Source organism: Oncorhynchus keta, chromosome 11 (assembly GCF_023373465.1).
Source record: "Oncorhynchus keta strain PuntledgeMale-10-30-2019 chromosome 11, Oket_V2, whole genome shotgun sequence".
Lineage (NCBI taxonomy): Eukaryota > Metazoa > Chordata > Actinopteri > Salmoniformes > Salmonidae > Oncorhynchus > Oncorhynchus keta.
Genome location: NC_068431.1, coordinates 44345676 through 44357094, shown reverse-complemented (window position 1 = coordinate 44357094; position 11419 = coordinate 44345676).

Genomic DNA, 11419 nt, shown 5'->3' with positions numbered 1-11419 from the left:
CTCTGTCTGAACGATAGCACCCATTAAAGGAAGTCAATAGAACTAAATGACGACTCTGGGCTGAGATAGGCTGAGCAGGGGGATGTGGTGCTAGACAACAACACCTGCCAGTTGACCTTCATCCAGGTTTTCCTATCATAGTAATAATCCTTTCTTCTTTTTTTCCCTCTTTACACAATACATACATTGTTACTTTTTGGTTTTTGGCTATTCAATTATATGAATTTGTCTATTGTGCTTGTAGCCCCCTGGCAAGAAAAATGAAAAGAACGATACAATTGACGTATGTATTGCATGTAATTGTGTATACATGTTATATGTTTAGCTTTTAGATAGGAGTGCAGTAACCTTGGAGACAGCACAGCCTCTTTTCATAGAGAGCCCTGAGAATAGTTCTGATGAGCTGAGGATGACCTCACCTCACACCCATGCAGCCATCAGTCTTTCTGTCTCCTACTCGCCAGTGGCTGGGACTGTAATCGTGTACATATGCCAGTGATGAGTGATTTCTCGGTGGCATGTAAAACACAAACTGCGTGGAATCACAGGGCCACGCTCATTAACACTGAGACCGACCAGGGTGCCAGCTCATCCTTGCATGCTGTCACTCCCCTGTCAGCATGACACCTCAATCATGTGTATAATGTGTTGTGTTTTCAGTCGCACGCCGTAATAACTCCACGTAAATAAAGCACTTATAATGGATTAGTAAATAGTTGATTGTTTATTAATCATTACTCCATTCATAAGATGCTTAACGTAGGCCCTTAGTGTGGTGTATTTACACTTAATCAATGTTTTGAGTGACCAGTGAAATTTCTCACAAAATGGTGGACAAGCAATTGGTATACTTTCCATACTTTCCAAGCATGGTAGACATTCACACCTGACGCTCCTTCATAAAGTCTATGAAATAGCCTAGAACATATCAATGGTAATAAAAAAACAAGCACAAAACTTGTTCTAGGAAATATATTGAACATTGTATTTGCAAAAACGGTTGTTCAACAACTGTTGCAAGGTCTTGAGGAAGAGCTGTATAATGTGAATATGTTGCTAATGTTGTCAACCTCCCGAACACAGACTAATTATAACACAGGGAGATGTGGCCTTCACACAACAACAGGGCGATTTAGTATTCCTTCATTACTAATGGAGGTAGAAGTGTTATGGGGTTAAAACATTTCAAATATGCTGTTTATAAGTTACATTTCACACTATTACAACAGTGTGACTGTTTTGGAATGAAACGTTCAGTATATTTCGTGCTTGACTGTTGCTATGTCCCAGGGGCCATTTTTAGACCTTAAGGAGCATCAGGTACTGCTGGAATGTCTGCCAATGGTATGTCCATCTTTCTGTGAGAAGTACGCTGGTCATTCAATGCAAGTATTTATAAATAGCCCACACTAGGTGAGGCAAAAAGACTAATGATTAGTAAATGGTTTAAAAGGACCTCTGAAAGTTGTTTATAAAAGTGTGAATAACTATGTTGCTAACATTTACAAATGCGGGAGTAATGATGAATACATGCGGAATAAGCTATTTACTAATCCATTATAAATACTTTATTACATGGAGTTGTGTGCTACCGTATTTATTTTTTGTCTGCTCGTGTAATTAACAAGTACTTATACATTCTTTCTTTTTTTCAGTGCTGTGTCCCCTCTCCCTCTATCCCTCATCCCTCCCTAACCCCCTCTCTCTCCCTCTAAGAATCCAGCGCTGTCAATCCTATATGCATGTGCTTAACTGGGGCAATTCTCATGCTTCTCTGATGCCCTGGTTGATATTGCTGATCTGACAGACACTGGCATGGGTCACAGTGTTGACTGGGCCAGAAACTCCCCCCCAGCCATGCAGGCAGTGAGTCGTCATGCGTGTCCGCGTGTATACTGTATATATACTGTACAGTGTCTGCACGCAGGTGGGTGAGAGCGCCAAGGGCAGCAATCGTGTCTCCCCCTGCATCCCTCTGTCTGCCCTGGCTGAGCCCCTACCAGTCAGCCCACCCAGATGAGTGGAGATGGATCTGGGGCTGGAGCTGAAAGGACAGGATGCGGTTCCAGTGAGGGTGGAGATGGATCTGGGGCTGGAGCTGAAAGGACAGGATGTGGTTCCAGTGAGGGTGGAGATGAACGCGTCTGGAGTCCTAGGACAAACTACAGCTCATTTCTCCTGGGACTGAGTGATTAACTGGTGAATTACCGACCTCCTCATCCTCTTCCCGAACCCCGCCCCAACCACCTACATCTGTTCAGTTCAGAGGAAACACAGCACAACCAATCCAAAATAAGCTCACAAATAGCACACACAGCCCATTGACCTAAAACACAGCTCACAGACTCTACTGCTGAAAAATGGCTAAAGAAACAAACAATGAAATTCACACGATATAAACAACACTACGTAATATAAATGATATTATTTTTTTCCAGACAGTGTGATTTAATCCCTAATGACGCATGTTCTCAACTGTTAATGGGAGATGACTGTAACCTGTTACAATATGTTAATTGTTCCCATGACGCCCTAGAAATAAAACAGCCTGTTTCGATTTACTAGTTGGAAGGATTTTATTAATCTTGGGGCTTAACCCACGTAAAACGTCTCTGGTTGATTAAAATGCAGAGGAAAGACATGGTGAAAATATTTGGGTTTTCAGTGTGGCTACCATTAAAATGTATATATGTAAAATACCAACACTATTGGCACAGAGGATTTGTAGATACTCCCTTCCCCCATTTACCCTACAAATGGTTTATTGGACAATCAGGAAGCATGACATCTCCTCGCTGTGTCTGTTGTCATAGTTACCTGGCTCTGACGAGCCTCTCCTTCTCCTCAGCCCACTCTGCTTCAGGGCCTGTGCATGTGTACATGTCCATGAGGATATGAACACAAACACAATGTGTGGATCATGGCTCTCATTGTGAGTCGTATGTGTCTGTGTGTCTGTGTCTCTGTGTGTTGATGTAGGTCTGAGGGAATGCTTGTTTGTGCAGTCCTCTGATTATAAGACAGAATCACAGGACAAAGGCAGAGGGGGGGAGACAGAGGGAGAGTCGACCTAGAGAAATAGAGCAGGGCCGTGAAGAAAGGGGAAGAAACCGAGTGAGGAAGTAATCTTCTTACTGTGTGAGACCGTTGCACCGTTTCGATGTATTCCTTCTGGAGAATGAGAAGGGAAGGAGGGACAGCAGGATTAAAAAGAGGGAGAGCGGGAGAGATGGAGAGAGAGAAACCCCTATTCAGTGTCACACATGGAATTTGCTTATCTTTCTTCCTTTCGATAAAGAGGGAGGAGGTAGGGGATCAGGATGATAGTGAAGTGTTTTTCAGATGGAGGGAGACATGGTTTTCAAGTGAAGCTTAGACAACAGGTCCCCCCTCCTTTCCTCCCTCTCTCCTCCCTCTCTCCTCCCTCTGTCCTCAGTAGCTGCATTGTTTATAGCACGTGTCAAACTCATTCCATGTAGGGCCGAGTGTCTGCTGGTCATCGCTCCTCCCTTGTAATGGCTTGATGAATTAAGGTTACTAATTAATAAAGAACTCCCCTCACCTGGTTGTCTAGGTCTTAGTTGAAAGGAAAAACCCCAAACCCGCAGACAATAGGCCCTCCATGGTATGTGTTTGACAGCCCTGGTGTAGAACAAAGGCAGCAAATAGTCTAGGTCATTGATAGCAAATCCCAATGTAGGTTTAGGGATGATGGGTTGCCGTGGCAACGGCAGAGAGCGAGTGGGGGGACGGGGATTGTTGGATGAACAAAATCTTTCACCCTCTTTCTGCAGAACGACCATGCTCCATAAATATTAGAGGGAGATGAACTGAATCCTCAGAGCAGAGAGAAGGAGAGAGGGGGACAAAATGGAGAGCGTATGGTAGAGTAGAGAGATAGTAAAGGATACACATGGAGGAAGAACACAGTGAGTAGGAGGAGAAGGTAAAGATAGAAAGAGTTTAAATTGAGGTGTAGAGAGTGGGAGGTTGGTTGGTTTACTTTGAGATCCGTTAAGTGGGCCTGGAGATCTGGTGGTAGGCTACAGCGGACTGAGTCTTTTCTTAGATCTCTCAATGCCTCAAAATGGTTTTAGCTTCTATCTGCCGGCATTCTGGTGTGAATCAGAGCTGATGTAACACTAACACAATTGGGTTCCTTTTGCGTCCCTTTGATATTTTAAGTAGAAATGATGCACCAATATTGAATTTGAAAAGCCTGTTCTGGAGTGTGTTTCCGGTGTCCTGGAACGCACCCTGTCTGGTTGCCGGGCGAATTAACTTGTTGGGAGATCGAGGTTCACCCGTACCTGTATCCCATCAGTAATCTGCACACCTGTCCTGATCATCACCTCTCCCCTTCAAAAGCTCTGACCTGACATCCATTCCCTGCCGGATCGTTAGCCATGAACAGTATGTTGTGCCATAGTATCAACCTCAAGTTGGATAGAATTTGTTTTGTTGTTTTTTACGTATTGCTTGCCTTGAACTTACCTCCGTTTGTTCTGTCTTCAGTTACTCACCCGGATCATTTACCCCATTAACACCTGGTCGTCGGAGGATTCCGCTACCCCATTGGATCCACCTATTTACTCCCATCAACTCACCACCGCTGCCCGCTACGCCACCTGGATATATCTACCCATTCACATTCATTTGTAAATAAATACTCACCTTCTTCCTACTCTCCTTGTCCTGGTCTGCTTCTGGGTTCGATTTTGAAAGAACGTGACAGAATAAAGACTTTGCTAAAGTGTCAATGTCCCTCTGTGTACCCTCTGAGACTTCTAGGAAGATTTCATCCCACTTAACACCATCATTGTAGACCTCTAAATATGTTGTTCATTTGACAAAGTCATTGCTGAAGATTATTATTTGTTTAATGTGATTAGTGATTAGTTTACATTTTCTGTCATTTTAAGGTATACATTTATTATTATTTTTTTAAGGTGAATCCTGTTAGGTGAACTGAACTCTTGTTTTAATATGGTTAAGCTTTTTACACAATCAATATTGAACATCTAATAGTCAAATCATAGTGTGAAAGCAGGTTCTCTTTTTGGCAAACTGAGCGGGTGGAACACAACACGTCAACCCTTTACCCATAGACAGGCTAGAAATGTTTGATGTGAAGCTTGCTCTCAATCACCACAAAAAGCTTCCATTTCCCCTGTCACAAGGGGATTTATGGCTGATTTAAGATGAAATTGTCAACCCTGTTACAGTCAATTGGTGGAACGACTGAATTATGACACTTTCTATATACACTCACACGAACAGAGCATCAATGTTGTGTTATTGTGTACTACACTTGTGAAACAATTGGATGGAAAAACCTTAAATGAGTTAAAATACTTTCAAGTCATGATGTCACATTTCACAAAGATTTTAGGTGGAAGGTAGAATGTCGGACACACACATGCACACACATACACACACATCTTTCTTTACAGAGGATTTTGTTCATCTGGGTTTAAAAATGCTGGCTTGGATTATGTAGGATGATCAATCCTCTGTCTTTTCCTCAGTTGGTGGGAGGGCTCAGTCGACAGCCTTCTGTTTCCATGACAACGGCAGCTGCAGTGGGGGTTTTTTCTTCTCACATCCTTGCAGGGAGGGCTGTGCTTCTGTGCTCGCTGTGTGACGGGCTAGGAGGGGGAGGGTGAAGGGAGGAGGGAGACTGCGGATGGTCACGCTTTCCCTCTCACCAGATGGAGTCTTTTATTCCAGCAGAATAACTCTCTACCCTGGACCTCATTCTTCATGACTGACTCCGCCACTGTATCCCAGAACAAAGAGCTACAGGCACACGGTGTGTCAGTTAACACTGCTGCTATTCCAGGACCAGGAGCTGACACTAACCATGTCCCAGCAGCCATAATGTGACAGACCACGTATGTCAACCTGTGTTGGTGTATTACCATGCGTTTTGTCCCATGCTTTTCACGGACCAGTCTCTTTGTAACACTATAGTCACTTACACTGGATTCAGAATGACACAGGATGTAACATATACCATTGTGTGTTGAATAATCTATTGGTGAAAGTGTGGGCATATATACGCATGGTCTATTAATAACGTAGAAACAAAACAACCCCATAGTTTGTTGGGGACAGATGGAGACTGTATTGTGGATATGGTCAGATTGTCCTCTGGAGCGTGGTTATTCTGGAGTAATGACCAGACCAAGTGTTATCGGTCAGCTGGCCTTTCCTCACCATAATGGGCAGACAAAATAGAATAGTTGACCTTTTCGAAGGAGGGTGACCAATGGCACATGACTGTGGTCTGAACAGGACATCTGCCCAGTGAGCATTTTAGGGGAGACATTACTGAGCTGTTGCCAAGGACACCAGTCAATGACCAATGAAGTCACACGACTTTGTTGACAAAAGAAATTGAAGTCTGCCTGGTAACAGACAGATTACTGGGCACGCTCTTGGATGAAGAGGAGGGAGCCCCATAATAGAAAGGATTACCAGGATAAAACAAATGACTTTAGAGTGGCATGTCTTCACAATGTTTGTCAGTGACTGATGTTACCACCATATGGAAACTCTTTACTCTCTAAATAAATGAATGTAATTGGTTCAAAACACCAGATTGTTGGGGGAAGTACCTCGAATACAATATTGGGCATTGTGAAGAAGCCTAAAGTTTACACTGCTATTGATGACTGAGAAAACACTATTGCTAATACAAATCACGGTAGAAGCATGCGCATGAGGAAGTGAGGAATCAGACTACCCATACTAACTTACTTTTGTTGTGGAGATGGGTGAAGAGGGTGTTGGAGTGTACACTATAGACAACCCCCATCTAAGCCCCTCAATAGAAATATTTCCTTAATTATCCATACATTTTATCAGAGCATCAGTGTCTCCGATTGGCCGAATAATGGCCCTGACAGCGTGTAAATGGAAGGCTTAGCAATGCAGCAGCTGCTAGCTGTGAGAGCTGTCTGTCTGCTCTGATCCTTTAATGCAGTCCCAGTCTCAGTGACTCCTGCACCCTCTGTAAGGTGCTTAGGAGGAGCAGGGAATGGGATTGGCCCTGAGAGAGGGTGACACCCCAGCAGCAGCACCAGTAGTCCAGACCATAACTTCCCTACATCTCCCCACTGACCACTCTGAAGCTCGCACGCTGAAGGAGTGGGGACCTGCCGTGAACAGGAACACCTGAGGGAAAGTTCAGTTATTTGCTTCCTTTACTGAGCATATGTAGAGTGCTGTAATTGCTACAGTGTGTTTTCCCAACCTTGTCATTATCATACCAAAGCCTTGCCTTGATTAGCGTTTCTCTTTCCCTACTTCCTCTTCCTCTTGATGTTTTTACTTACGCTAACTACTGTACCTTCTATATTCTCCCTCTCTCTCTCTCTCTCTCTCTCTCTCTCTCTCTACTCGACCATATCATTGCCATGCCATTTCCTTCGCAATTCCTTTGTAATCCACAGGAGTAGCTCCTAACTTCAGCCCACTGTGTTTGTGTGGGTGGTTCTCTCAACAACAACCCCTCCAGCCCTCTGATGAAGGGGATGTTTCTTCGTTGGGTTACATGGAGACCAGGATTAAAGGGTTTCTGGGGCAGGCATCCCATCCTGCTGTTTGATGTTGTGCCCCTGTAGTGTTCATGGTGGTGGGGCTATGGAGGAGGAAGAAAAAAGAGAGAGGAACAGATTTGACTGCATAGAGTATTATATTACTAGTCCATTTAGCAGTGGGGGGAAAGTACCCAATTGTTATACTTGACAAAAAATACAGAGACCTTGATTAGGAAATGATTCAAGTAAAAGTGAAAGTCATCGAGTAAAATACGACTTGAGTAAAAGTCTAAAGTATTTGGTTTTAAATTTACTTAAGTATCAAAGGTAACTAACTGTAATTGCTCAAATATACTTACAGTTGACGTCGGAAGTTTACATACACTTAGGTTGGAGTCATTAAAACTCGTTTTTCAACCACTCCACAAATGTCTTGTTAACAAACAATAGTTTTGGCAAACCTGGTTGGGACATCTACTTTGTGCATGACACAAGTCATTTTTTCCAACAATTGTTTAAAGACAGATTATTGAATTTATAATTCACTATATCACAATTCCAGTGGGTCGGAAGTTTATTTACACTAAGTTGACTGGGCCTTTAAACAGCTTGGAAAATTCGAGGAAATTATGTCATGGCTTTAGAAGGCTAATTGACATAATTTGAGTCGATTGGAAGTACCTGTGGATGTATTTCAAGGCCTACCTTCAAACTCTGTGCATCTTTGCTTGGCATCATGGGAAAATCAAAAGAAATCAGCCAAAGAATTGTAGACCTCCACAAGTATGCTTCATCCTTGGGAGCAATTTCCAAATGCCTGAAGGTACCACGTTCATCTGTACAAACAATATTATTCAAGTACAAACACCATGGCACCACGCAGCCATCATACCGCTCAGGAAGGAGATGCGTTATGTCTCCTAGAGATGAACACACTTTGGTGCGAAAAGTGCAAATCAATCCTAGAACAACAGCAAAGGGCCTTGTGAAGATGCTGGAGGAAACAGGTACAAAAGTATCTATATCCACAGTAAAACAAGTCCTATATCATCATAACCTGAAAGGCTCAGTAGGGAAGAAGCCACTGCTCCAAAACCGCCATGAAAAAGCCAGACTACGGTTTGCAACTGCACATGGGGATAAAGATCGTACATTTTGGAGAATGTCCTCTGGTCTGATGAAACAAAAATAGAACTGTTTGGCCATAATGACCTTCGTTATGTATGGTTGAAAAAGGGGGAGGCTTGCAAGCCGAAGAACACCATCCCAACCCGCAAAGCATGGGGGTAGCAGCATCATGTTGTGGGGGTGCTTTGCGGCAGGAGAAACTGGTGTACTTCACAAAATAGATGCCATCAGGTAGGACATTTTTTTTTACCTTTATTTAACTTGGCAAGTCAGTTAAGAACAAATTCAAATTTTCAATGACTGCCTAGGAAAAGTGGGTTAACTGCCTGTTCAGGGGCAGAACGACAGATTTGTACCTTATCAGCTCAGGGGTTTGAACTTGCAACCTTCCAGTTACTAGTTCCAGTTACTAGTCCACCGCTATAACCACTAGGCTACCCTGCCGCCCCAAATTATGTGGATATATTGAGGCAACATCTCAAGACATCAGTCAGGAAGTTAAATCTTGCTCGCATATGGGTCTTCCAAATGGACAATAACCCCAATCATACTTCCAAAGCTGTGGCAAAATGGCTTTAGGACAACAAAGTCAAGTTATTGGAGGGGCCATCACAAAGCCTTGACCACAATCCCATAGAAAATGTGTGGGCAGAACTGAAAAAGCGTGTGCGAGCAAGTAGGCCTACAAACCTGCCTCAGTTACACCAGTTCTGTCAGGAGGAATGGGCCAAAATTCACCGAACTTATTGTGGGAAGCTTGTGGAAGGCTACTTGAAACGTTTGACCCAAGTTAAACAATTTAAAGGCAATGCTACGAAATACAAATTGAGTGTATGTAAATTTCTGACCCACTGGGAATGTGATGAAAGAAATTAAAGCTGAAATAAATAATTCTCTCTACTATTATTCTGACATTTCACATTCTTAAAATAAAGTGGTGATCCTAACTGACATAAGACAGGGAATTTTTACTTGGATTAAATGTCAGGAATTGTGAAAAACTGAGTTTAAATGTAGTTGGCTAAGGTGTATGTAAACTTCCAACTTCAACTGTATGAATCAAAAGTGGAAGTATAAATCAAATTCCTTATATTAAGCTAACTAGGTGGCACATTTTATGTATTTATTTATTTACAGATAGGCAGGTGCACACTCTAACGCTCAGACATCATTTACAATTTTAAAAAATTGTGTTTAGTGAGTTCACCACATCTGAGGCAATAAGGATGTTCTCTTGTTAAGTGCGACCATTTTCCTGTACTGCTAAGAATTCAAAATGTAACAAGTACTTTTTGGTGTCAGGGAAAATGTATGGAGTAAAAAGTACATTATTTCCTTTAGGAATGTGATGGACTTAAAATAAAAGTTTGTCAAAAATATAAATAGTAAAGTAAAATACAGATACCCTCTGCAAACTACTTAAGTAGTACTTTAAAGTATTTTTATTCGGTTAATTTACACCACTGCCATTTTGAATCTGAATTCATCAGACCCTGAGTCAGAAAATATATCGGAATTATCCCTCTTCTGCTGTCCACATTGTGGGAGAAAATAGATGTTTGGTTATCTTCCGCTATCAAAGATAAGACATTTTTATTTTTATGATTTTTTTTTCCTTTTGTCTCATTTGAGCCCCATATTTTGTATACCTTTTTTTGTACACCTTTTACTCTCCATACAGTATAACCTCTGATTTAACCTTTAAATTAATATATGAAATACTATTTCACAAGTCTTTTGTCCAATAAGGCTGATGTCAATACTCAGTCTATCATGTGTTCTACCACTCTCTGTCCCCAGCCTCATGAGCAGCTGAGGAAATAGTGATCTGCATCATCAAATCCCAGTCTTTCTCTCATCGCCTTGGCAACCACTGCAGCACCGAAATAATTCTAATGTGTCAGGTGGAAGCCATTTTGTGTCCACAGCAGGAGAGTCGGGACCACTTGTGTGCTTGGCTCTGCACATCCAATTTAAGAAAATGGAGGTATATTTTCTTCAAAGAATAGAACATTGAATATAATACATTTTGGGGGATTATTGCTCATTTTATGTAGTAAAATTGTAATAAATGTGTTTGTTGAAATATGACTTGTGGTATTCATCCTTATTGATGTATTAAATATGCTCTTCTTACTTCATCAGTTACATAAAGTGGAATAGTATGGAAAATATATAAATAAGGAATTGATGTCTTAAATGAAAACAATGCTCTGTAATTAATGTTACCACTCTACAAAAGACAAAGGTGCATTGCATTGTTTTCTAAATAATATTTCACAATAATATACAGTACCAGTCAAAAGTTTGGACACTACTCATTTCAATGTTTTTCTTTATTTGTACTATTTTCTACATTTTGTTAACTAATAGTGAAGACATCGAAACTATGTTTATGGAATCATGTTGTAACCAAAAAAGTGCTAAACAAATCAAAATATATTTTATATTTGAGATTCTTCAAAGTAGCCACCCTTTGCCTTGATAATAATATATGCCATTTAGCAGACGCTTTTATCCAAAGCGACTTACAGTCATGTGTGCATACATTCTACGTATGGGTGGTCCCGGGAATCAAACCCACTACCCTGGCGTTACAAGCGCCATGCTCTACCAACTGAGCTACAGAAGGACCAACAGCTTTCCACACTCTTGGCATTCTCTCAACCAGCTTCATTAGGTAGTCACCTGGAAATCATTTCAATTAACAGGTGTGCCTTGTTGAAACGTTAATTTGTGGAATTTCT